At 40.8% G+C, this 27,992-nt stretch overlaps 1 pseudogene; it reads left to right on the forward strand.

The window, feature by feature from the left end:
* The first annotated feature begins 3,044 nt into the window (after positions 1 to 3,044).
* LOC118708445 lies at positions 3,045 to 27,845 on the forward strand (annotated as a pseudogene).
* Positions 27,846 to 27,992: the final 147 nt, after the last annotated feature.

Consider the following 27,992-nt stretch of genomic DNA (forward strand, 5'->3'; position numbering starts at 1 on the left):
TTGAGCTTAGACTCTGTTTGGGCTGGTGTGAAACACTTCAACTCTGCTAAGATAGTCCCATATAGTCAACAATCATTTTAGTAAGTCTGGTGACCATGAATATAAATGAGTCCTTAAAGCTTTTCTAATTCTGTGCAGAGTGATTCATGAAAAGCCTTTCACAAGTTTTGATTCACTGCCCTTTAAAAATGAATTCTCATGAAGGATAGAAGCCATTCTTATCGGCAATACCAATTATTCTGCTATAAATGAGCAAAATGGATGTCTCAACTCTGGACATACTTGGTTATGCAATAACTTAAATTGTCATGCCCTGATTAACATTTACTCTTGAGGACTTTTACCTATGTGAAGCTGGATCCATACATCAAAATTTTACCTGGCTTTCTAAGTTTGAAAAGGCTTTGTAATACCTCATATTCTTTATGTTTGTTTTGTTGTTGTTGTTGTTGTTGTTGTTGTTTTAGCTATATGAAATAAATCCGAGTTAGTTCAACTAGAAAAAAACAGAATCCCCAAAAGAGAGGAGGAAAAAAAGAACAATGTCATTCAGTTTCAATTTTTTTTTGAAATTTTTATCACATGACTCATTTTATCATCTGTAAAGATTCACACCCTATTTAAAACAAGTACATTTTTCCACTTTATTGACTAATGAGCAATTCATTAACTACTGACCTCAATCTCCATTAATATAAAAATTTATCACACTATAGGAGTCTGTTGATAAGAATTAAAAGAAAAAAAGTGATGCAAGTTGTCCAATCTATAATGACACTGGAGGGATGAGGGCCAAGGAATAAAGACACTGGCACAGATCTGACAAAAAAAAAAAAAAAAAAAAAAAAAAAAAAACAGCTTCTAAAGGTGAGACAAAAGGAATGGACCAGGGTCTAACTCAGACATGCTTTAACTACTGAGAAGTTGGTTTCGTACCTAATCCTAGTTTAGACTTTGTGCTTCCTCTTTTGTGTACCTTTTTGAATGAAAAGTCACAGGTTATGATGATAAGCTACTAATGAAAAACTTAAAAATATATCACTGAAAATGGGTGGGAAAATGAATCCTTATAGTATTGCTTCAAGTTTTAGTGAGCCACTTCCCACAATTGTTCTAAATTCAAATCAGTCACTTATGAAAAATTATCAATACTTTAGCACAAATTTTGATCTCTTTCCTAAAACTGTAGCTAATATTTGAGATTGTGATTGGCTAATTAGAGTCTCTGACTTAAGAAGAAATTATGGTCTGTTAGCCTTGACAGTTGAAGGAAGCAGGCTTCATGTTCTGCATGAAAGAGGAACACAAACCATTTCAACCTGTGACTAGTTACTGGCTAGAATCTGTTATAATCATCCCAATCTTCTGTGATCCCCTGGGGAGTGGGCCTAAGCCAGCAGGTGGACATCCCCTGAGGGCTCCCAGACTGTGAGAAGATGCAGGCCAAGCTGAGGGATCCTCCCTCCCCAACCCTGAGTGCACAAATTTTTGTGCACCGGTCCTCTAGTTAATATATAGTCAAGTCTAATGGGTTCTAACACCCACACTCAATATGCTACTAACCTATCGTGTTCTATTGATAGCACAATTGGCAGCTTTTATTTATAGCACACTTTAATAAACTGAAATTTACCTGGAGCCCTGACCTATAAAGGAGATTAAAAAGGGAGTGGCTCTGGTTGAACTGGAAGGAGAAATCCTGGACCCTTAATACTGAGATTCCTCCCCTATTTCCCAGTCCTCCTTGTGGCAGCCAGGTACTTTTATAGGATGTCAGAGCTCTGTGGAACCCCTTGTTAAGATTTCTTTGGCAGCAGCATCCCGGACCATAAACATAACCATCCATCTGCATAGCAGAGACCACAAACTCTGCCTATCAGTGTTCCTAACACAACCCTGCTGTAGTTTTGAAGTAAATGGATGTTTCTTTCCTACCTCCTGCCATAAGCTTTAAAGTCATAGGTCTCTGTGGACCAATGTGGTTAGTTTTTATTAAATTTTGATTTCTGAATCCAAATTCCAAATTCAGAATATTAAAAAAGGATATTAATGAAAGGCCATGTAAACACGATAGTCAAGAGAAAAAAAAAAAAAGATCCCATTTAACAAACGAACATGGTATAGCACCTAGAGGGGTGATACTATATACCTTTTTGTATGTTGAAAACTCATACATGGTATAAATACTACATGTATTTGAAATCATAGTACATAAGCACACAAATATAAAAAGTAAAATTAAAATCCCTTTGTTCCTCTATCCACTAAGGAATTCTCCCTTTGCCATGGTGCTCAGGGCAGAATGATGTTATTTTAAATCTTCCTCTCATTAGAAGAAAAAGGCGTTTGCTTCTTCAGAGTGTGTGTGTATTTATAGCAGAGCTCGACTGGCATTTTCATCACGGTGTTTATGAATCGTAATATAGTTCCACTGCAGTTTCTGACACATTCATTAATTTGTTCCCAGCGGCAGTTCATTACCAACATCACAAGCAAAACGGCGCGCTCCCTGGGCACGGAGGGTCCACCGGAAATGAAGCAGAGGGGCGGCGGAGCATCTCCCAGCAGTCAGCAGCTTCATCTCCTGCAGCACGCTGGATGGGCCCGAGGAGGCGGTGGGAAAAGGCACGCCGACCTTCCTGGTGCCTCTGTGCCTTCTGAGTTGTGAGCTGGACTGGGAGCAGTGAGTCCTTGAAAGTGAAGGGCTCTTGCTGTCTTGATTATGTGCCTTTTCTGATCAGCCTGTTTCAATGGAGCTGGAATAACAGTTTCTGATTCTTACTGAAGAGAAGACATAAGACTTTAAGACTTTTCCTTTCCCTGAATATGTTCATATGTTCTTTGATTTAAGATATCTCTCTCTCTCTCTCTCTCTCTCTCTCTCTCTCTCTCTCTCTATATATATATATATATATATATATATATATATATATATATAGAGAGAGAGAGAGAGAGAGAGAGAGAGAGAGAGAGAGACAGACAAAGTGGTTAGGGGTGATCAGGCAGTCAGGAAGAGTGGTTAGGGTGATCAGGTAATCAGGAAATTGGTTAGGGGTGATGAGGTAGGCAAGCAGAGCCCTGAGATCAACTGCCTCAAAGACGGAGACCCAGGCCACAGCCTGTGGGAGGGATGCTCAGATGCTGCTATGAGAGGTGCTGGTGTCAGTGGACCCTGCAGGGCAGGGCTGGTGCCACGGTGACTCCTGAGGGCATGGCAGCTGCAGCCTGGCCCAAGCCCCAAGGTCACAGCCTCTCCCTGTGGCTTTTGCAGGGCTGGACTGCCACTCCTCCTGCTATGATGCTTGGGCATGTCCCAGACCCTTCCATGACTACAGGCTCTCTGCCAGGACTTGACCCCCTTACTGGACTCCTTAGCTCGGCCCTGACTGCAGAGGAGCTGAAATACGTTGACATCCACAACATTGCGGCCATGATCACCCCTTTGCACTACCTGGAGGTGAAACTGGGCAAGAGGCCTCAACCTGTGAAAAGTGAACAAGATGAGGAAGAGGAGAGGAGGAAAAGGCACTGGGAGAACTAAGTTACTGCAGCCCCATGCTGGAAGAAGGAGCAGGATTTTCTGCAGCAGGAATCTAAGTGGCTGGAGTTCATGAATGCGGAGCTGAAAACCCAAATGGACGAGCTAAAGCTGAGTGGCAGTAGCTCATCCTGATGCTCAACTGGCATCGTCAGGACCAACAGCATTAAGACCCCTGACTCCAGAAGGCAACCCACTGCTGGAGCAGCTGGAGAAGAAGTGGCCATGGGCTGGGAAGAGGAAGAGGAAGAGGAGGAGAAGAGGAGAGGGAGGAGGAGAAGGGTCCCAGTGGGCTTTTCTTTGCTGCGTGAAAAACTCTTCAATGAGGCTCAGCACAGCCAGCATTGGTTAGGCTTTTTTTGTGAAACTCAGATCAGCCACACCTGGGGAGAAACCTAGGCTGATGAAACTCAGGACCAAGGGATGAGACCAAAGTAGTCCTAAGAGAGAACTGTTCTGCCTGGGGCCAGGCTTGCAGGAGACAGAACAGAAGTTCTGGGCCAGAGAGATGCCCAACTGGGCAGCTGTGGGCACTTCTCCGGCCTCTCTGCCAAGGCACCCACCCAAAGGACCTCCATGCAGCCAGGAAAAGCCATGAGTTGCAACCAAAGTTAGGATGAGTATGGAACTCAGAGTGAAACTGCAATCTGCATGCCCCCCAACCCTGGCCTTGATCCTGATGCAAGGCTGGAGAAGAGCACAGTGCCAGACCCTGTTCTACCCACCCACCATGGTCCAGCTCAGTCCTGCTGGAGTGGCAGCCAGGGCACACTTTCACCAGCCCTGCTGGCATTGCTGTGGGCATGAGGCATGGGTGCCCTTCCAAAGCACATACTTACTGAGTGTTTACTAGAACAGACCAGCTGTCCCGGCAAGGCTTTCAACTGCACATGTTTTTTAAACTTTCTTTTTTTAAAAATATTTTTTTTACAAAAAAAAATATTTTATACAAGCAATATATAAATGAATTTCTATAATCACTCTATGTGATATAGTATAAATATGCTGTGGTTTGTTTATTACAAACAGATATTCAGCAGTTATGGCATTGAATGTAACTTCTAAGTACTATAGTCTCTGGATGTTAGGGTGGCAGAGGGGGGATGCAGTGAATTTCCATCCTGGTAAACTCTTCATAGAAGAAAGAAAGAAATATGGAGGCCCAGGCCAGGTAAGCCATCACACCCCATGCCTGGCAGGGGAGGAGGGGTAGTGCTGCACAGATGGAAAGCAGTGGCAGAGGTGGGGGTGGGTCTAGCTGCCTGCAGCCGGGGGAAGGAAAGCCCAGATAGGCCCTAAAATAGACCAGACTTTAGGACCCTACCTGAGCGGTCATGGATTGTGGATTGTGAGAGGGTGCAGGCCAGTCTGACAAAACCCCCACCCCCAAGTGCACAAATTTTCATGCACTGGGCCTCTAGTGTGTATATATCTATATATAGAAGAAGCCAGTGATCCTCATGCTGTAAGGACTTTAATGACCAGTTGCTATGATGCCCACTGTGGCCATCAAACGAGCCGTACCGGGTATGGGGCTGGCTGGCCAACTTTGCAGCCCTGCCTTCCTGCTAGCCCGCCCCTGATTGGACTCTCCAATCACGATCAAGGGTGGCCTGCCAGCCAAAAGCATCTGCCCCTTCCCTCTGGCCAGTCCTGCCCCTGATCACACTCTCCACCCTAATAGGGGGTGGGGCTGGCCGGGCCAACCTCCAGCAGCCTTCCCCCTCTCCACCCCTCCCCCCACGTCAGCCCCACCCCTGATGGGCTCCTACCATGTTGATCAGCCTACAGCCCCTCCCCCTGGCTGGCCCCACTCCTGATCACTCCCCCACCCCAATGGGGGTGGGGCCAGGTGGCCAACCTCCTGCAGCCACTCCTCCCATTTGGCCCCACCCCAGATTGGCCCTCCCAGATCAGGGGCAGGATCAGCTGGCCAACAGCCCATGGCCCCTCCCCCAGGCCCCTGGTTCCCAGTCTGCACCCCCTACCCCATTCGGGGAAGGGGACAGATGGCCTACCACCCACAGCTTATCCCCATGGCAGGTCCCGCCCAAAATCGGCCCCCAATCCAAATCGGGGGCAAAGGCCTACTGGCCAATTGCCCATGGCCCCTTCCCCTTCCTGGCCTAGTCTTGATCAGACCCCGACTGGGGCAGGCACTGGGCCTCTAGTGTGTGTATATACTAGAGGCCCAGTGCACAAAATTTGTGCATGGGAGGGAGGGGATGGTGGTGTCCCTCAGCCCAGCCTGCACCCTCTCCAATCTGGGACATCCCTTGCACAATCCAGGACTACTGGTTCTCAACTGCTCACCTGCCTGCCTTCCTGATTCCCCCTAACCGCTTCTGCCTGCCAGCTTGATCACCCACTAACCACTCCCTGCCAGCCTGATTGATGTCTAACTGCTCCCCTGCCAGCCTGTTTGCCCCAACTTCCCTCCTCTGCTGGCCTGGTCACCCCTAACTGTCCTCCCCTGCAGGGTTGATCAACCCCAACTGCTCTCCCTTACAGGCTTGGTGCCTCCCAACTGCCCTCCCTGCTGGCCATCTTGTGTTTACATGGGGGCAGGATCTTTGACCACATGGGGGCAGCCATCTTGTGTGTTGGAGTGATGGTCAATCAGCATATTACTCTTTTATTAGATAGGATAGAGGCCTGGTGCAGAAGTGAGGGACAGCTGGTTTGCCCTGAAGGGTGTCCTGGATCAGGGTGGGGGTGCCCTTGGAGCATGGGGAAATCCAGGGATGTCACCCTAAATTCCAATCTCTTGCCTTGTATCTGAGCCAACAGCAAATGTCATGAGCTCCATCCTCAGAAGGTTCCAAATGGACCACTGTTCGCTGCCTCCTCAGCTTCTGTCAGGTTTAAGCCACCATTATCTCCCCTGAGCCTCTGAAAGAGTCTTTTAACAAGCTTTCTGCTTCCACCTTGCTTCATTTTTTCTGTTCTCTTCACAGCAGCCAGGATTCTTGTTAAAACACTGTGCTCTTATCAGTCTTTCGCTCAGCAACCTGGGATGGCGTTAAGCAGAATACAATTCAAAATTCTCATCACAGCCAAAGGGATTTCCATGACCTGACCCTATGCTGCCTGTACTGTATCTCCTTCCACTCCTGACCTCCACTCCCTTTGCTCCAAGTACACCATCTCGCTCTCTGAGAGAGAGAGAGAGAGAGAGAGAGAGAGAGAGAGAGAGAGCGCGCACACACACACACACACACACACACACACACACACGCTCCTGCCTTGGAAAAGTTTCACTTGCTACTCCCTCTCCTAAAGCCCTCTTTCCAGGGAGGTACCAATAGTTTAAGTTTTCCTTCAGCTAAGCTCCTGCTGAAATGTCAGCTTGACGGTATTATCTTACCACCTTATTTAAAGTAATGTGGGTTCCATGCATGCACACCTATGTCCTTGCCTATACACATGCACACACATGTGTATGTGCTCTCCATCTCTTTAACTGCCTTATTCTTCTTTATGTATTTATTATCACTATATATACACAGTATATATTTCTTTTCATTTATTTTTATGTTGTCTATTTTCCAACCCAGCACCAGATTAGGATATAAACTTCATAAGAGCAAAACATTGGTCTATTTAATTTGCTCATCTATCCCCAGAATCCAAAATAGTGCATGATATGTATCAAGTATTTAATAAAAACTTGAAGAAATGACAGCATGAGCCAATTAATTCAGATATTTAGCATCATCAAAAAGCACTGGGACAAAGCTATTAGAAAAATAATTAATTGGCTTTGATGATGCAAAAGGTGGTCATGACCTCAGTTGGCAGGTCCCAGGGGACAGACAGGCACATTAACTTTAGTGTTATGAAAACAACCCTGGGTTGTGTGGCTAAATCATTCAGGGTCTTGAAAAGTGGCACCTCCACCCAGCATGAGGAGCCAATCCTTAAAATCCATTATGAAACAACCAGGCTAAGTGAATAATTCATATTTTAAGTGTGTTCTTCTCCATGCTAGTTCTAATGTGCTTTTACTATTTCAGCCCTCTTGCTTTCTCAGACAGCAATTTTATGCCACATAGAATATGTAACAGATGAATTTCCATCCGGGGGACAGTTTTCTTATTATTTATGTGAAGAAAAATTAAACAAAGTCACAGTAAAGCCTTCCTTTTGAAGATAAGAACCAATGACAAAATGGCAAGAAAGAAAAACTTATTTGGGAGACATAAAAATAAATATCTCTAAGACATTTTCTTTAAAAGTAGTAAAAGTTGCCTAATATTTATAGAATGTAGGTATCATAATTTATACACCCTTTCCATTGTTAATGCATTTTTCAACTTACTTTCTATTTTTCCCCCTGCAAAGTTACATTAAATACTCTGCTACATATATAATATTTTCCTGGGATTTTTTTTCTGTAGAAAAATTCTTTAAAGTGGGATTACTTGGACAATGGGTCTTAACCCTTTTTAAAGTTAATTTTGAGAGAGAGAGGAAAGGAGAGGAAGAGAGAGAGAAATATCCACGTTTAAGCAAAACATGAACTGGCTGTTTCTTGCATGTGCCACCCTCCCCTCTCCTTAATGGAAACTGAGCCTACAATCCAGGCATGTGCCTTGACTGGGAATTGAACTAGCAACCCTTCTACACACTGAATGATGCCTAACCAACCAAACCACACTGGCCAGGGCTTAACTGTTTTAATATAAAGGAATATTTCTGATAATTTTCCCAAATGTGGTACCGTCTTCTCACCTTCCTCTCACTACCTCCAGAAAAAAAAAAATCTCACCACATTGGATTGCAAATCTGATTATTGAAAAAATGGTAGATTACCTTGCAATGCAATGGGCATTTTCCTGCATATGGATAAACATTGCTTTTTAAATGTACTGATTCTTTCCAGTTCTTTTCTAATTATGTATTCATATTTATTGAGATTGTTTGTCTTTGGTTTTAATTTTGTCAATTGAGAGAATTCTTTGTGCAGTAGGACAGTTACTATTGTTCTTGTCATTTCTAAGTTTTAATTAAGTTCCACAACCTATATAGTTCATATCCTTACTTTACTAATGGTGTATTTGCCATACTATTTTTAAAATAGTTATACATAGTCATGTTTTATATAACACATTTCAGTCGACAACAGAGCATATATCTATCTTTGATGGAGACCCAAATAGCCTCTGAATCCTTCCATGTGTCCGCAAAAATGTCATCTTAAAATAAACTGAAATGTAAACATAAGCTGAATTTAGATGACAGGATAAGTGTTTGAGGCCTTATCATTGGACTAGATATTAGACTTACAGAATAAAGAATTTTTTTATGCTGTAGCCTTATAACATTCAAAAATAATGACTTGAAATGAGTTTGTTTCTTAAAAACTGTGTCATTTCAAATCAGGGTAATTTCAGTAGCTGCAAAGGAATAGCTCTAATGAGTTCTGCTAGGAAAGCTTCTTCTCACCAGGAAATGATTGAAGACAAGGAGATAACCTCTCATTAATTTCGTATTAACTATTTTAATCAGGATTACATCACCATCTCACTCAGAGCAAGGACAATTGCCAACAGGCTTAGGGGCTCAAATCCATTAAGCTGACAAGATGGAGAGGTCTATACAGCCAGCAGGGTCATCCCTATGTCCCCACTCCCACTACAGGAGTGGTATTTGGTGAAAACATGACACCTTCATTTCTCAGAGAGACCATTTCTACTTCTAATTTATTGCCATCCATCCCTCAAAAGCCTGATACAAATGGCTTTTTTGAATGAGTTCTCCAATGCCGGTGTAGGGAGGGCTGGCAGACAGACACAGTGAGCTCCTACTGGGATCCAGCCCCCATTCAGCATGGCATGGAGTACCCCCACCCCCAGGGTCACAAAGGTCCTTCATTCCATCACTCTGCTGAGGTACTGGCCCACTGCCACTGCCCAGAACTCAGGAAACCTGCTGTGTCTCTGTGGGAAGGAACACATCTGCCCCAGTGAGTGTCACCCAAGAATAAACAGGGAGGGGGAGGGGCACTTTAGATTCCTCCATAGTCAAGACTGCTATTTTCTATTCAAGAAATAGCCCTGCTGAGACTTACCTAGCCTCAATTTTTAGTTCATGTCAGGCAGACAGAGCACGACTCCTCAACTTCAGGATACCACACGCAGCTCAGGACTGAGTGACCCATGGCTATGGGATTTGCACATGTGACCCATTCAGAACCAATGAGCTACATGCATTTTGAGACGTCATATCAGTATGGTAAACTGGCCACAACACCCTAGCTAGTTTGGCTCAGTGCATAGTAGGGGTGTCGAACTCAATCAGAGAAGGGGCCAAAATCTAAAATCCAGCCTAAATCACGGGCCGAATGGTTTACTGAACAGTCATAAACTGTCATTGTGATGGAAACGCAGCGGAGTGCAGTGATGACAGCGCGGTGCGGGCCACATTGCAAGGCCTGGCGGGACGGATTTGGCCTGCGGGCCTTGTGTTTGACACATGTGGCATAGGGCATCAGCCTCCCCAGAGCTCAACAACATGGGGTGGCTTCCTGTCAGGAGCACATGCCTGGGTTGCAGGCTCAATCCCCAGTAGTAGGTGTGCAGGAGGCAGCCAATCCATGATTCTCTTTCATCATTGATGTTTCTATCTCTCACTTCCTCTCTGAAATCAATAAAAATATATTTTTTAAAAATGTGGCCACACCCTGGGAGCAGGTGACAGATTCCAAATCCCCATGCATCCATTTACTATATGTTTACCTTATTTGACCTGTCTCTATCCTAGTTTCTTTTTTTCTAAAATAGGAATAATCTAGGTTCCCTCTCACATTGAAGATGTAAAAATTAAAGGAGTCACCACATATAAAGTTCTTACACAATAAGTAGCAAATTAAAGGTCAATTTAAGTATTAGTTATTTTTATCATCTCTTCCCCTTCCCCCTGAAGCAAAAAATTTTCACCCTTTTCCATGGGTTGTGAAGCCCCCATCCCCTAAAAAAGTAAGGTTAAAATGCAGTCAATTTAAGTCAGAGAGCGGCGCGGTTGTCTAAAAACAAAGCTCACAGGGAGCTTTGTTATTTAAGAGACTAGAGGTCAGTGCATGAAACTGGTGCACAGGTTGGGTTAGTAGGCCTGGCCAGCAATCAGGGCTGATCAGGGCCTTCTGGCTGCCAGCCAGGGCTTCTCTTCCCTGGTTGCTGTCTGCTGGCCAGAGCCTTCCTTTGTTCCACACCACTCCCTGGTGGTTAGCACATGTCATAGAAAGCAATAAAACTCCCATGGAGACCCTTTGCATATTACCCTTTTATATATATAGAAATTGAGCCGAAATCGGTTTGGCTCAGTGGTAGAGTGTCGGTCTGCGAACTGAAAGGTCCCAGGTTCGATTCCAGTCAAGGGCATGTACATTGGTTGTGGGCACATCCCTGGTAGGGGGTGTGCAAGAGGCAGCTGGTCGATGTTTCTCTCTCATCGACGTTTCTAACTCTCTCTCCCTCTCCCTTCCTCTCTGTAAAAAATCAATAAAATATATTTTAAAAAAGAAAAAAAGAAATTGAGAGACATGTAAAGATAAAAACTGGTCTTGGTGGTATCATTTGAGATACAGATCAAGCTCTGCCTGAAGCAATTCCTTTCCCATGACATTTTCTTCTTGTTAAGCCAGTATTATTTGGGTTTTCTGGAAATATTACCCATAAGCATTTTAGCTGCTTTTCTCTCTGTGCTGGGGCATAGAATAGGTCTGGACTGGCTATGGGGCCTATGTGATGCAAGGAACCAATACCTGGAAAACAAAGCTATATGGTTTCTTCACACTCTTAAATACAACATTATACAATAAATGAAACATAATCCTAATATATAAAAAGCCAGGGGCTATCACGACTGAAACAATCAGATGGATGACCAAACAGCAGGCTGCATGGGCAACCAGGCCGGCAGGGGGTTACTGAGGGACAACCAAACAACTGAACCAGTGGTCCCGGATTGTAAGAGGGATGCCCAACTGCTAGTTTAGACCTGATCCCAGGGATTGGGCCTAAACCGGCAATTAGACATCCTCCAATGAGTCCCAGATTGGAGAGGGTGGAGGTTGGGTTGAGGGGATTCTCCCCCCCACCCCCCCACACACATACGCATGAATTTCATACACCAGGCCTATAGAATTCAATAAATGGGTAATGTTATCTCTCCAACTGAAGTGCCTGAAAGCTGATACAGAAGGGATGTGGACTTTTGCATATAACACAGAGTTGCCTGGGCCTCCATTCCTTCACGTCTGGAAGAACAGTATTCCACACCATCGGAAATTTTTGCATCAAGTGGCAAGTGGGCAGAGTATGTACTAATGAGCTAAAAAATCTGCAAGGAACTGCAAAGACTTGGGCCTGAGTGCTCACCTAAGGGGTATTAGTGTGGGCCATAATGACCTTTAGGAGGCATACTGATACTCAAATGGTCTCAGAATATGAGGAGGAGTAGAGGCAGCCAAGCCCCATCTGGGCTAATTCAGGAGCTATAGCGCTCATAGGACAGGTGCAGGTTCATATGCATTAATCTACTCAGAAACCCAAAGCTTTGCTAAAATCCTAACATCAGAATGCACAAATCGACCTCATTCCTCTGTACCTTTCTGAACTATGACTATCTCAAATCAAAGCCCCTACATTCATTTAAAAATCTCACTTTTAAATTATTTTCCTCATGCAGTTGCTTTGGCAAAAAAATAAAATAAAATAAAAATGTGCATGTGTGCACACACATACACACATCCCGCTCTTCTCTTTCTAAATCTTCCAAATATTTTTAGATCTATTTCTCTTTTAAATCTTAAATGATGTCAGCCCAGAGGATTTACTTTCTATATGAAATCCTATCTATTAGAACAATATTTTTTTCAGCAACACATATGTATTAGATCTTGTTTCTGAAGACTCTGGAGAACAGCAGTAAAAATACAAGTTTCTACCCAATGATGTGTTGGCAATCTTTATGGACTTTTTATAACAACCTCAAAGATAGCCCTTATTTGTATGTACTATTTGCTAATTTTCATGGTATAAATACATTTACTACGGCTAATTTCCAGCTATCAACATAAGGTGGTAAAAAATGAGCAGTATTATACCAGTATGGGGTATTTTTCCATTCTATAGATATTATAGAAATAAATAACTTCCAAACCATGAAGATAAGTAAAATGTAAAGAGCAACAACAATAAAGAATTAAAAAGTGATGAGAATTGATTTATCATTTTTCTAATATAATTTATTTAATCATAAATGTATATTATTTATTTTTAATAACAGCTATTTCTTAAAATCAGCTTTCAAAATTCCTAGAAATTTAAGAGTTGGCACTTGAAACTCATTTTGAGCTGGATACAGCATACCACTGTCCCTTCTCTAATAGCTCTTACCTTTGAAAAGAAGACAATGAAAATAAAGAGAAAAGCACCATATTATGCAATAAATGAACCATATACAATTAATATGCAATAAAAAGTCTGATGGCAATAAATATAACAAAGAAAAACAAAGCAGGATAAGAAGATATTGAACATCAAGAAGATGGGAGTTTATTTTAGGTAGAGTGACCAAGTAAGTCTTCTCAGGAGAGTAGCAATTGTTCATTTAAATGAAGTAAGGGAGCAAGGATTGGGAAAAGCCCGAAAAGTCATTTTAGATAGAAAGCATTTACAAAGACCGTGAGGGAGGGAAAAGCTTTATGTGTTCAGGAAATAGCCACAAGACTAGGGTGGCTAGAGTAGATTGTACCAGTGAAGGACGCTGGGACAGGTGGTCGAAGAATCCAACAAGGGTCAGGTCATGTAGGGCTTTGTAAGCCATTGTAACTATTTGCTCCTTCAATCTGAATAGTAGACTAAGAAGCCATTGGAAAGATTGTTCATTAGATACACAATATGAGTTGTATTTAACTTGTCTAGTAGCAACATTAAAAAGTAAAAAGAAATAGATGAAATTAATATTAATTATATGTATCCCAACATTTCCAAAACCTTATCATTTTAACATTAGTATGATATTTTGCCTAGGCAATTTTTAACTGGCATTTGAAAGAAAAATAAGTCATTAGCAATATTATAAATGGTACCCTTTTTTCTTTATGTTTTATTCAGAGGATGTCAATTTTACCAGTTAATCCTCATTGGGGAATCTCTATTGATTTTATTCAACATAGTTCTACCTCCAGATTCTGTGAGAACTTTAGAGACATGATTTTCTGCCCAAATTGTCCCAAAATATCACAGTTTGTGGCAATAAAACTCTGTTGGGGGAACACAAAGTCATCAGGCACTTTAAGGCCCCCGAGTGAACTGAGCAATAATGGGCAGTTAGGTGTCCCTCTCTCGATCTTGACATAATGTCTCTCATGGGGATAGCATCAGAACATGGATCATACACAGGAGCTGGAATCCCACACTTATGCTATATGACAGTAATGCTTAACTTAAACAGCCTCTTCACTCTCTTCTTTAAAAAAATGCAATGCCATGGCACCCATCTTTCTGTTGAATTGCTGTCAGATAAAAGCTTTGCTCAAGGTCAGCCTAACAATCCTCTCTGCTAGCTACCACAGCTGACTTTAATACATCCCAGGGATTTACATCAGATTCCAGCCGCTAAAGATAAAGCTGATAATTGTAGGTATTTGGCAGAGGCATTAGCATTTCTGTATGTGAGGATTTCAATGCCCTATTAACTATTCTGAAGGATCCTTTACCCAGGAGGGGAAAGTACCAAGTTGAGTTAGGAATTCCTCACCCCCCACCCCAGGCAATGTCATAGAAATCCCCATTGCTTTCTGCATGGAGAAGTTAACCAGGGCGGCATATCACTTTAACTCCTAATAAATATGAATGCACAAACTTGAAGGTTTCAAAAAACAGCATCAGTAGCACAGAGAAAAAAAAATGCCTCTGTGTGAGATGTTCTGTGAAGGCCTTTGTGCATAATTTACTTGGAACACAGTGGGTGATTTTTGCTACTTTCAGAGAATGTAAAATCTGGACCATCCTTAGAGGTGTGTCCCAACAGTACCTCCAGTGCAGGCCTTCTTTAGGAAAGTTGCTCTCTCCTTAAGGGCAGATTGCTACAAAAAAGAAAAGTGCAATGTTGAGAAATAGCCACTCTGTAGAGGTCATGGAGGAAAATGAAAAGGAAATCCGTGTGTGTGTGTGTGTGTGTGTGTGTGTGTGTGTGTGTGTGTGTGTTTTAAATAGCCAACTTAACTATTTTTTAAATATATTTTATTGAATTTTTACAGAAAGGAAAAGAGAGGGATAGAAAGTTAGAAACATTGATGAGAGAGAATCATCATCGATCAGCTGCCTCTTGCACACCCCCCACTGGGGATGTGCCAGAAACCAAAGTACATGCCCTTGACCGGAATCAAACCTGGGGCCTTTCAGTCCACAGCCAATGCTCTATCCACTGAGCCAAATCAGTTTCGGTGCCAACTTAACTATTTTGAGCAGAAGTACAGAATACTTTTAAGCACCCACATCAGAGAGGAAAATTGATCATAATTAGTTTGCTAACTACAAATGTGATTTGTGATTATCAAATGATAAAGCTAATGTTTATTACTTGCCACTAAATTATACAAGGAAAATAGAAGCAGCTTATGCAGTAGTCATTTTATAGCCAATAAATATATTAATATTTAGGAAAAAATAGGTAACTTTTTTCTGCAGTAATGACAAGTAGTCATACATTACAATAAGAAAGCACTGCTGGAAACATACTCTGAACTGGCACCTTTGTGTAGGTCACCAGTTTGATCCACAGTGAACTGTGTGTTCTTCAATGACCTTTGCCCCATGAGATCCTAAGTTTCTGGAAGATAAGGTGAGAACTATTTACTATGTTTTTACATACCTTATATACTTCAAACCTCCCAGCGCACTGTTATGCGCAAAGCCGATCCTACCGATTAAATCTAACATAGAATTAATTATTATTATGGAAATTTTCTACAGTAATTTCCTACAGTACAAGAAGAAATGTAGATCCAACTTTTAATGGTTGAGCATTTATTAAGACCTCTTTTTCACACCCATACTCATTGTATTAACTCAAGATGTTTATTTAAGACTGATCCTGACCATGAACCTTCTCTATTCATGTTGTTACTGGGAATTCTAAAGGGTGTAAGGCATCACTGCTTTCTACCAGAAAACACAGCCTCCTGAGGATGCATTTAGGAACCCACCCAGCTTCTTCCTTTGCAAAAAGAGAAAAGGCAACTAGGAGAACATTGATTAGTTATATACTTCTCATTGAATATAGGGACTTAGAAATGTTTATTCTACCTTTAACTTCAGGCCACCTTAGCACAATGCAGGAAGAGTGTTTTCTTCTAATATTTCAGATTCTCTTAAGGGCTCTGCCTCCCACTTCAGTCAATGCATATCGAACCCTTTTATGGTGTCAGGCAGGGTGGCCCTGCAGTGCATTTGAGGATTGGCATGGCAGAGCCCCAGCCTCACTGAGTTAGCCATTCAGTAGGAAGAGGGCATGAATGCATGTTACTCCTTTATAAGGCCATTTGACAGAGGAATTTTTCAGCAAAAGGAGACAAACTCATAAGTGTATATGTTTTATAATTTTATTAATATGATGTTTTATAACAGGAAAAGCTAATATATGCTAAAAAAAAAAAAAGTAGCAGTGCTCTATGGAGTGCAGATGTGACTGGTTAACGGCATAAAGGCACTTTCTGTTTTCTAGCTTGGTAGGGGTTTGGGTTACTCAAATGTATTCATTTGTCAAACTCATCACATCATTTACTTTATTTGTGTGCATTTCATTGCATGCAAAATGAAGCTATAAGTAAATATTAGTTCTGGTTAATGATATGCTACTGCACTATTTAGGAAGAAATGTACTAAAGTTTATAATTCACTTTGAAATTTATAAAACATAAGATAGATGGATGAATGGTTACATGTGTGATAAAGCTCATACAGTAAAGTATTAATAGTAGAAGCTAGGTAATATATAAGGCATTCACTATACGATTCTTCAAATACCTTTAGAAAGTTTTAATAATAGATGTTGGTGGAATAAAGGAAACCACATTTGTATATGAGAGGGGAATTGCTCCTTGAAAACCCAAGAAGGATTTTGAGTGGTAAAAATAGAAATAGAGAACATTCACCACTGAGGAAATAATGACATTGGGGGTCTAAGAAAGTGAGTGGCGTGTTCAGGAACAAGAACATGCCCTCAGGTTATAAACTTAAAGAGAAAGAGTAGAAGAGAGGGGAAGAGAGTGGTTAGGGTCACACATGAAGGCCCTCAAGGCCAATTGGGAAATCTCACTTCTCTGGATAAATAAGCAGCCATTGTGGGGGTTTTCTAAGCAGAAAATCAGTGGGATCTCAACTTCTGTTTAAGAAGGGGACTTAGGTAGTTGGAGAGGAATAGGGGAGAGTCATTTATGTGCAAATGATGGGAGTCTGACCAGGAAGGAAATAGAGGACCTAGAAAAAAGGTAATGCCTGAAGGAAAGCAGGGCACTGAGGATGAACTGGTCATAGGGTTGAATGTGAAGGAGCATTGAAACATGAGTCTAAATTTTTTATCCTTGAAACAAGAAGGTGATTTGCTTCCCAGAAAAGGAAAATTAAAAACAATTAGGTTGAGGGCAATAAGCTTGGCACAAGCCATTTGCAAAAGATGCAACAAAGGACAGCAATCATATGGGAAGGAAAAAAACAACTCATTAGTAACCAGAGATGTACAAGATCAAATAATAAAATATCACTCATTATCCTGGCACAAAAAAAAAAAAAAAGTAACAGGAATGACAATATTCAGTGCTGAGAAAGGTGAGAAGCAAAAGGCAATCTAATACATTGCTTGTGGGGGTTTAAGTTGATAATGACTTTCATGAGAAAATTTGGTAGTCTCTAACAGAACATAAAAGAGTAATAATTTTTATACAGAAATTCCATTCAGAGCAAATGTATTCTAACCAGTTACTTGCAGCATGTATATCCAAAGATGAATGTAGAATAAGGTTCATTTGCAGTATGGTAATAAGAGAAAACTTGGAATATCTTAATTATTTGTAAATAGAAGGGATATATCTGGCTTACTCTATGTATTAGTTTTCTATTGCATACAGATTACCACAAACTTAGAGACTTGGCATAAATTTATCATCTTATAACTCTATATATCAGAATTCCAGTATGGCCTCACAGGGACAAAACCAAGATGTAAGTAAGCTATTTTCCTTTCTGGAGGTTCTAGGAAATAAATGGTTTTCTACTCTTTTAGTTTGTTGACAGAATCCAATTCATTGAGGTTGTAGGACTGAGGTCCTGGTTTTCCTGCTGGCTATGAACTTGGAGCATCCCCAGTTTCTAGGAGCTGCTACATTCCTTGACTTATAGCCCCTTCCTCCATCAGATGGAGTCCTTCTCAGGTCATTTCTCTGACCCATTTTGTGACTTCCTTTTCCACTTTTAAAGATTTGTGTTGATTAGATTGGGCCTACCCAGGTAATCCAATGTAAATCTCACCATCACAGTGTCCCAAGATCCATGCTTTAATCACATTTGCAAAGTCCTTTTTGGCCATGCACAGTAACATATTCACAGATTCTGGGGAATTGAATGTGAACATTTTGGGGGACTATTATTCCACCTATCATATCATCCTTATTGTGAAAAGCTTGGTAGATATTGAAAAAAATATATATATAAACCTAAATTATAGATCCTACAATATTAAAAAAAAATTCATAAGTTCTATACACAAGATGGCTGCCCCCATGTGGTCAAAGATCCAGCCCCCATGTGGACATAAGATGGCCACCACAAGATGACCAGCAGGGGAGGACAGTTGGGAGGCACCAGGCCTGCAAGGGAGGGCTGTTGGGGGTGACCAGGCCAGCAGAGGAGGGAAGTTGGGGGCAAACAGGCTGGCAAGGGAGCAGTTAGACATCAATCAGGCTGGCATGGGAGTGGTTAGGGGGTGATCAGGCTGACAGGCAGAAGTGGTTAGGGGCAAAACAGGAAGGCAGGCAAGCAAGCAGTTGGGAGCCAGCAGTCCTGGATTGTGAGAGGAATGTCCAACTGCCCTTTTAGGCCCAATCCTACTGATCAGGTCTAAACAGGCAGTCAGACATCCCTTGAGGGGTCCCAGATTAGAAAGGATACAGGCTGGGCTGAGGGACAGGTCCCCATGCACGAATTCGTGCACCAGGCCTCTAGTATATATAATATTATACTAGAGGCCTGGTGCAAGAAATGTGTGCATGGATAGGGTCCCTGGGCCTGGCCAATGATAACAGCCAATCTGTGAGGTGATCTGTGGGGTGATGGGGGGGGGGGGGGCACTTGCACCCACCCTGGCTGACCTAGAACCTGCAAACTCAGGGAAGCTCCAGTATTTGAGTGTCTGCCTTCTGGTGATCAGTGCACATCATAGTGACCAGTTGTTCCACAGGCCATTCCGCCATTAGGTCGATTTGCATATTAGGCTTTTATTATATAGGATTACATCATTACCTCATTAATTTAACAAAATAAAAATTATTATAAGTTAAAAACAAATTATATATAAAAAAGATGGGACTAACAAATGAAACAAAAATCTGGACAGAGAATGCATCTGAAAAGGGGACTAGGCTTATCAAGGGGCTAATGGGGCTTTTGTAGTTTATTCTATATGCATGTGCACTTTAAACTTATTTAATTGAGAAAATATACATAAATATCTACAGATATATAATTTCAAAAATGAAAAAGCGTTATATTATTGTTTGTACAAAGGAAAGACATTGCACTAAAGACAACTAGATAAAAAAAGCTGCTCCCATGAAAGTCCTATTTACCTGGCCCTTGCCACTCCCTAATGTGCTCTTAAGTACAGTAACCATGTCATTTAAATGAGTCTCTTCTGATAATGAAAAGGAACATTATCAGTAGTCACTTCCATACAATAAGTATAGACTGGAACTGTCCTAGTCTTCTACTTCTAAGGAAGTAATTATCTCTCCCAGTGGAATGTCAGCACCAGGAGAGTAGGAACTGGACCTGGGATGTTCACTGCCTGAGAATGGTAGCTGGAAACTAGGACTCACAACTGGTTGACTTATTCATTTAACATTGGAATGTTAGCTTGACCTGCTGATATTTAGGAGGCTTTCCCCCACCCATACTCATAACTATAAAAACATTTTCAACTTTTATCTTTTAGTTTTTGTAGACTTTATTTTTATTTATTTAACTTATCTATTAACTCAATCTGAAATATACTATGTCTACATTTAAATTAGGATTCCCCCCTCCCCCAAGGAAATACTGTTTATGTTTTTCTTACTGCTTTGAAATATTATCTTTTTCATAGGTTAAACACCTGTATATTCATGAGTCTGTTTCTGGGATCGTCTGTTTCTCAATCTATTTAACTTCAGCTGCTCAAATACAGTATGAACTTAATAACCATGGACTTAGAAGGCATTTTTGTGTCTGTTAGGGAAAACCTTCTTTATCATTCTATTGTTTTTCAACTTTTTTCTAGGTCATTATTATATATTTATCTGGCTTACATTTGGGTTCTTTATATGAGGTTCTATATAAAGAATGCAAAAAGAGTGACTTATTCTCATTTTACCAATGAGAAATGTGAGGGCTATAAATATGAAACTATAAGCAGACAGGCTCAGCAAACAACTAGAACTATAAAGAACTGTGTTGTATAATATGATCTATGCGACTACTTAAGTTTAAAAATAAATCAACTAAAGTTGAATGCCTCAGTTTCATTAGATACATTTTAAGTACTCATTAGCTATATATGGCCAATATCTACTGTGCTGTACAGCACAGATCTGGAACTCTCCCATCACTGTGGTTTTGATGAGATCTCATACTTCTCACACCTAAGATCAATGACAACTTTGGGATTCATCTATATGTGCTTGTCAGTAAAATTTTATTAAAAATGATATCAACAAGGAAGAAAGTGAAAAGAGAAGAAAACCACAAAAGGACACACTCTTGGGAAGATGCTTGCATTAAGGAGTGAGAGACAAAAGGATGACAGTAAAGAGAGGGGGCAATCAAAAAATTATTAGAAGAAGGGGGGCCATATCCTAATGGCTCACAGAACATACCTCTTCAGGAGAAAGAAGAGATGTACCACTCCAGATAACTCAGACTGTGTAGCTTTTGTGTTTGGCAGCTGGGTGATTAATGGTAATCTGTAACATGTTGTTGTCTTCTTGTAAACCAGAGACAAGGGTTTGAGAATAGAAGGTTTTATATGGAAATAATCTCAGGAATCTCAGAAAGGTTTCTGTTGAGAGAAAGGGAAAAGGAGGAGGCCAATAGTGGGTGATTAACAAGCAGAACATAGGGACAGGCATTCCTTCTGGAGACTCCCTGAGAGAGTGGGACCCATTTTAGAACTCTCTCATTAATAGGTGAGGAGGTTCAAGCATTTATCTGTCAATTCCTAGTACTCTTTGGAAAATGTGTACTCCCCACAATTGTTGCCTCTTTATTTGTTACAAGCAAGTTTCTCCAGGCACTGAAAGGCATTCTAGACCAGCACAAATCTGATAACCCACCAGTTGACTGAATGTGCATGAATAAATTCAGAACTCAGTTCTGATGAGATCAGAAAAATCTCCCAGCTGACCTGTGGACTAAAGAGAATTTAAAAAGTACTTAACATTTTAAGATACTATATTTTGGAGTGTTTTTTAGGCAAAAAATGCTAACTTATACAACATCTTTAGGCCTCAAATTTATCAGCTGAAGAGAAGCAGGGATAAATGAATTATATTCTAAGGGTTTATTGTTTTATTTTGTGTATTTTCTCCCTAGCTTCATCATTATATGGCATTTAGCTGAAATTAAATCTTTGCTATGTATATGTTGGTCTGCAGACATTGGAGAGCTGATGGGCATTAATTATAGCATCTGTGTGCATAAACACCCAGGCACTTAGAAACATACATGCAGCACACAAGTGGGGGTGGGGGAGAAAGCAGAGAGAACACTTAGTATAATAGTACAGGATCCAGAGAACCTGGTTACCTCTAACATCAGGATTGGATATTGCTCTGGCCTGGAATTCCTACCATCTTCTCACTGCAGGTCCTCCTAGATTTCATTTAAGAAATGTATTTTGAAGCTTGTATTTATTTTATATCCAACTCTCTCCTTTTCAGGCATGGACAAGACTATTTTAAGACTTAACAATTGTCTGGGATTTATATGGTCAAATGGATTAAGCCTGTAGAGAAATCATTTGGCCTTCTTACAAACAAAACAAAACATCTTACTGTTTGTTTCATGCAACAAAAGAGTCTCCCCCCAAAAGATCTCAAAGGGCCCAAATAATTCCTAGAATAATAGTATGGGAGTTCTATTGGCCCAGATGAACACATTTGTATATGCTAACCTGTCTAAGATAAGCCATTTAAAGTCTCTAAAGATTTAAAGTTTAGAATGTTGGTCACTCATGCTCTGTGTGAGCTGGAGAAAACTGCTTAGTCTCTATGAATATTAAAGAGGGATAAGTAGATTATGAATCGCATGGCCAGTATCATAGGGTTATTGTGGTGATTAAATGAAACCCAGTGAAACGTTTGAAACCTTATCTGTTGCTTGGTTAATATGCACTCTCTATACACTGCATATTGATTCCTTTTCTATACATCATTCAAAATCTAGCTTAGATGAAGCCCCATTGTAAAGACTTTATTCAAATGTCAACTCATATTAAAATCCTTGTTTTCCCCTTTATATTTATTCAACCAAATTGTCTGAGTCTGAGATAGGCCTAGGGAAACAGATATTAATGCCTGCTCTATGAAGAGATGTAAAATAAATGACATAGTCCAAGATTAATAAGTTCATCATGATGCAGGCTGCCCACTATCATTTGGGGACACTATGGGGATATAGAACAGAGATGAGTCAGAAGGCTTCTTAAGGAGGAGCCATTGAAGCCAAGATGGAAGTGAAAGCAGATATTAGCTACCAGGTAGAAAGAGCCAAGGACTATCTCTGCCTAGCTGAACTCTAACTTAAAATTTTCCCAAATATATTTGTTGGTGCTTCAACTTTATATTGGCCTATGAAATGTTCTAATATGTTCACTTGGCTTGTCTCTCTCCCCAATTAGTTTTTATACTCACATGTCGTATTTTTTAAATTTTTCTCTTAAAGCGTAACAGTGTCAGGCAAATATTGGTGCTCAATAAATAGTTGACTAGTTAATTTTAAAAGGCTTTTAAATTATTTATACTCACTGCCCTTGATTTTTAAGAATTCACAGTGACTTATCACCTAATTGCCACCTTTTAACTATAATTTTTGAACTAGAGCATACATACAGAAAAGAGCACAAAGCGTAAGTGTACAATTCAATGAATTTTCATGAAGTGAACGCGCATGTGAGCAGCACTTATTTCAGAGCATTGCCATCCTCCAGAATCCCTTGTGTTCCCTTCTAGCTATTATGACCCCATTACTCTGACATCAAACAACAGGTTTTTTGAAGTTTATATAAAGTATGTACTCATTTGTGTTTAATTTTCTTTACTTAACATTTTGTTTTTGAGAATCATTCATGTAGGTGCATGTCATTATAGTTTTTTGTGGTTTGTTTGTTTTTTTCATTCTTGTTAGCTAGAATTAAATTCCATTAGAATATTCCATTGTGGGATTACCTACTATTTATTCTTTTACTCTTGATAGTCATTGGGTATGCTAAGCTAAACATTCTTGTACATATATTGGATATATACCCAGGAGATTTGCTGGGTCATAGGGTATAATATGTCCTGTTTTTAGTAGAGATATGGTAAAAAGCTATCCAACTAATTGTATTAAGTTATGCTTTCACCAGCAGTATACTTTATTTTTAAAATATGGTCATCTTAAAAGTCAAAATATATCTTAGATCCACCACATTATTGAGTGTAGAAGTTGTGCTCTTAGTGCCAAGTGGTTGTAAGGACACCTGTGCACGTACAGTTATGTGGACTTTTCATACTCAGCTCCTTATCTCCATCAGCCCCACCAACATCTTGGTAATCTTTGGTGCAAAAATGTAGTGGTTTCATAATGGTGAATAATAGTGAAATCCCGAGATGGAATGGGTTTTAAAAAGAGCTATTGCTTTTTTGGTGTGACTCAGAAAGACAAGCTCTTTCTCCATCATCTCTTCCATTTTTTCTGTTAAGAAGAAAAATGCTTCTTTCTAGAACGTGTAAAGATTAAAAGGCAAGCAGTCTAGGAAATCAGAGTCAAATGCATATGTGATATTTCCCCCAACTATGAAGTTGTATCTTCATTCTGTCTCTTCTCCCATCTTCCAACCAGATGCTTCTATTCAACCTCTGTCACCTAGAGCCAGGGGGGACCTTTGTTCCATTCCTCCTCTCTCACCAGCTGTGGCTGCACAGACTTCTGCCTCAGAGTGATGTTTACTGCCATCCTCAGAAACTTTCTGTTGCTGGTAGCCCATGTTGGCTGAGTCAACAACACACTTATTTATTAAGTAAGATGCTGATATTCTGTTGAGAAAAGAACATATTTTGAATTCTGACTTTGTGGCCTTTGAATTTCATAACCAGATACTTGAAAGCTGTATGTTTTTATGGTGCCTTGCACACAGTAGGAGCTAAGCAAGAGCTAATTGAATTGAGGTCTTGCCCTTCTCACCTGGAGACCAGGATTACAGCCTAATGGCTTGAGAAAGATGTTGCACATTCCCTCTCTAGAATGTTAGCCTTCTGAGGGTAATGCCCCATGACATCCCTGGCATATAGCATAGGGTCTGGCATAAACAAAGACTCCTTAGATGTACATAAAATATCAATAATAATGGAATTAATGTCAAACAATAGAAAACCATAAAATGGTTCCAATGGCACAGCTAAACTGAAACACAGCTGGTGAGTTGCTTAAATGTGTTTCCATCTTCCAAGATGTTAGCTGGCATGCAGCCTTTGATTCTAATAGGGACACAGGGCTAATCTCCATGTATGTGTTTTTAAATAGAAGAACAGCCAGCAAATAATACACTTATTTTACGATTTGCTTCTTAAAATAATATTGTGTCAGGCATGCTTTTTTGAGCAACATATATGCCAATTAGATAGGCTAGTATAACTCCTTCAAGGAAAAATTTTCCCCAATTAGTCTCTATCTACTATTCAATTGAACCAACGTATTCATACTCCAAAATCACCAACAATCAAATCACAACAGTCTCTTGACATATTTAAAGGTGAAAATATAATCACATATTATTTAATCAAGCTCATTTCAAGTTTATTGCTAAGAAATATAAGGACTGGCCATTTTCTCCAGGCAGAGTCCAAAGATATCTTGGTCTTGGCTTCTGGGAAAGAAAAGCAAAACACAGAGGCTGCTTATGATGTCATGTCCTGAAAAATAATAAATATGTGCTTTAATTTCAGTTCCCTGGTTTCAACATTCTATTTGAGCTCTTCCCCCTTTTTTACCACCCAGATATTCTGTGAGTGGCATCAGTTGTTTGAACAAAGCCCAGAAGTATTTTTCTCTTTCCAATATTTATTGCTGCACTTGCCCTTTAAGATTATTTCAGATTATAACACCAAAAACTGTTACATCTACAGCACTTCAGAATAGATAATAATAACAATAATAATAATAATAATAATAATAATAATAATAATACTTCCCTATGAGAAAACATAGGGACTTCAATCCCAGGTCTCCTTATTAGTTTGTCACAAGTCATCAACCACCTATGGCCCATTTTCTGATCTTGCCTTGTAAAGTGATTTTTCCACAATTATTCATTAAGAATATTATCCTATCTAATGAAAGAGTAGTATGCAAATTAACTATCACTCCAAGACACAAGATGGATGCCCCCATATGGTCAAAGATAGCTCCCCCCATGTGGACACAAAGATGGCCATCACAAGATGGACAGCAGGGGAGGGCAATTGTGAACAGTTAGGGGTGACCAGGCCAGCAAGAGAGTGCAGTTATGAGGAGACCCAGGCCTACAGGGGAGAGTAGTTGGGGGGCGGGGGGGAACTAGGCCTGAAGGAGAGGGCAGTAATGGGAAATCAGGCAAGCAGGGAGGGCAGTTAAGGGTGACCGGGCTGGCAGAGGAGGACAGTAGGGGGAGACCAGGTCAGCAGGGGAGGGCAGTTGAGAGGACCAGGACTAAAGGGAAGGGCAGTTGGGGGGGACCAGGCCTGCAGAGAGGGCAATTAGGGGTGACTGGGCCCTCAGAGGAGGGCAGTTAGGGGCTATTGGGTGGCTGGGGAGCAGTTAGGAATGGATCATACTGGCAAGGGAGTGTTTCAGGTGTGATCAGGCTGACAGGCAGAAGAGGTTAGGGGCAATCAGACAGAGGCAGACAAGCAGTTGTGAGCCAGAAGTCCTGGATTGTGAGAGAGATGTCTGAACGCTCATTTAGGCCTGACGATGGGCATTTGGACATCCCTCAAGGGGTCCCAGACTGGAGAGGGTGCAGGAACACCTCCCCCCTGTGCATGAATTTCTTGCACCGGACCTCTAGTATTATTTATATTTGTTCAATGACAGCCTGCCTCCAAAAGTGACAGAAAAACAATATAATTTGTTCTCCTTCCTAAATATTTAAGGGGATAGAAAGATATTCTGCAAAGCGCCTTGAAATTCACAAATGAGGGAGGATAAGAATATCTGCAGAATTTATAAAGTCTGCAGGATACCTCTGATGTTGATATATTACAATCCCATTCCCAATCTCCCATCCTCAGTGATGCCTTCAATATATTACTGTGCTGGCCTGACACACAACTCACATTTTTAAACTGACAAACCTAAGAGCATAAATTTTCAGTGCTTTTTGCAAAACAGCAAGGCTGAGGACAGAGAGTGCATTCAGAGTATTATAGCCTGTTCTAATTCATGCCATTGTCACACTTTTCTCTCTCTGATGCTTTGGGGGCATATTTCAAACAAATATCAGTGCTTTGTGTTTATGCCATGTAATATAGAATATCTGGGCTGTCTGTGGGAGAATATCTGTTTTCCCAATCATCTTGGTTATGGAGACAAATTGGATTTTATTTTGAGTCCAAATATAAGAGCGGCCCCACAAATAATCATTTAAAATCTGTTCATTAGGGAATTGCTATGGGACTTCCAGCTTATTTATTACTAAAGTAGACTTCAGCCACAGATGGATGCAGTGGGATTGGGGAATACAAGAAAAGGTTGACTGCCTACAACATTTTCCTCTCTCCCCAACACCTCATTCCCCCTTCACCAGGCCTATGGGAGTATATGACATTCAACTATTAGGGAAGGTAGGTTAGATAGGACCATCTCTGGAGTTAATTCCCTACTACAATGTCAGTCTCCCTGGTAAATTGTGACCTAGTCTTTATGACAATGGCTTAAGTTAGCTGAAAAGCAGCTTTCCTTTGAAGAAGATAGGAAAGGCCAGAGCCTGGGTGAGTAGGTGGGAATGACTCAGTTATTGGATACATAACTGAGTTATAGGATACATCTGAGTTATAGGAGTATAGTATCATAAGTGTGAAAAGTAGAGAGAAAAAATCTGTGGGCATGTTGCCACCACCTCCCTCCCATGCCACTCTTCTCTAAGCTTTGATGTGCTCAGACTTGTGCCAACAGTCCCAGCCACCACTACTGACCAGAGGCAGCTGGCAGGTGGTTGAAATTAGGCACCACCTCCAGCCATCAAAAATAGCTCTAGATATCAAGAGGGGACTTAAACAAGAAGCTAGACTTAAAGTGAGCTTTGCTTCTTACTTACTGGGCAATGCTAGTACATGATAGTACTAACAGCTACCATTTATCAAATCCTTACAGTGTGCCTGACATTCTGCTGGATGCTTTGCTTAGTGCAGTAAAGTATGGTTATTAAATCAGCAGGCTTTAGAGTTAGACTATCAGAGTTTGAATCTCATCAGAAGAAGGTACCTAGAGATTTCAAGCCTTTTTCTCTCATCTGTAAAATGGAGATATTAACAGTCACCATATTTTGGGTGGTTGCAAAGATAAATGAGATAATGCTTCAAAATCCCTTGACATATTGTATGGCTTTCAATCAGCATTAGCTTACTCCTGACACGTGATTAGCACTCTATAAAAGATTGCCATGTAGCAAAGTTATGTCTTAAATTATAAATCAGAGCATTTGCTGTTTTTTTTTTCTCCTTCCCCTCTTTTCCCATAGGTATTTTGACAGCAGAGATTTCTTCCTCAGGCACTGGAAACAGGGACAAGCATTTAACGACCTAAGTGCCTAGTGAATATCCTATTTACCAGAGTTTCCTCTCCCAGAAACAAGGTAAGCCTGGGGCTGCTAGAAAGGCAGAGCAGCATCTGTGCCACTTGAACAGGAAAGAGAATGGGCCAGAGGGATTAGGTGCACTCAAAGTGGGAAATAGAAAAGG

Source organism: Pipistrellus kuhlii, unplaced genomic scaffold (genome assembly GCF_014108245.1).
Source record: "Pipistrellus kuhlii isolate mPipKuh1 unplaced genomic scaffold, mPipKuh1.p scaffold_m20_p_6, whole genome shotgun sequence".
Classification (NCBI taxonomy): Eukaryota; Metazoa; Chordata; class Mammalia; order Chiroptera; family Vespertilionidae; genus Pipistrellus; species Pipistrellus kuhlii.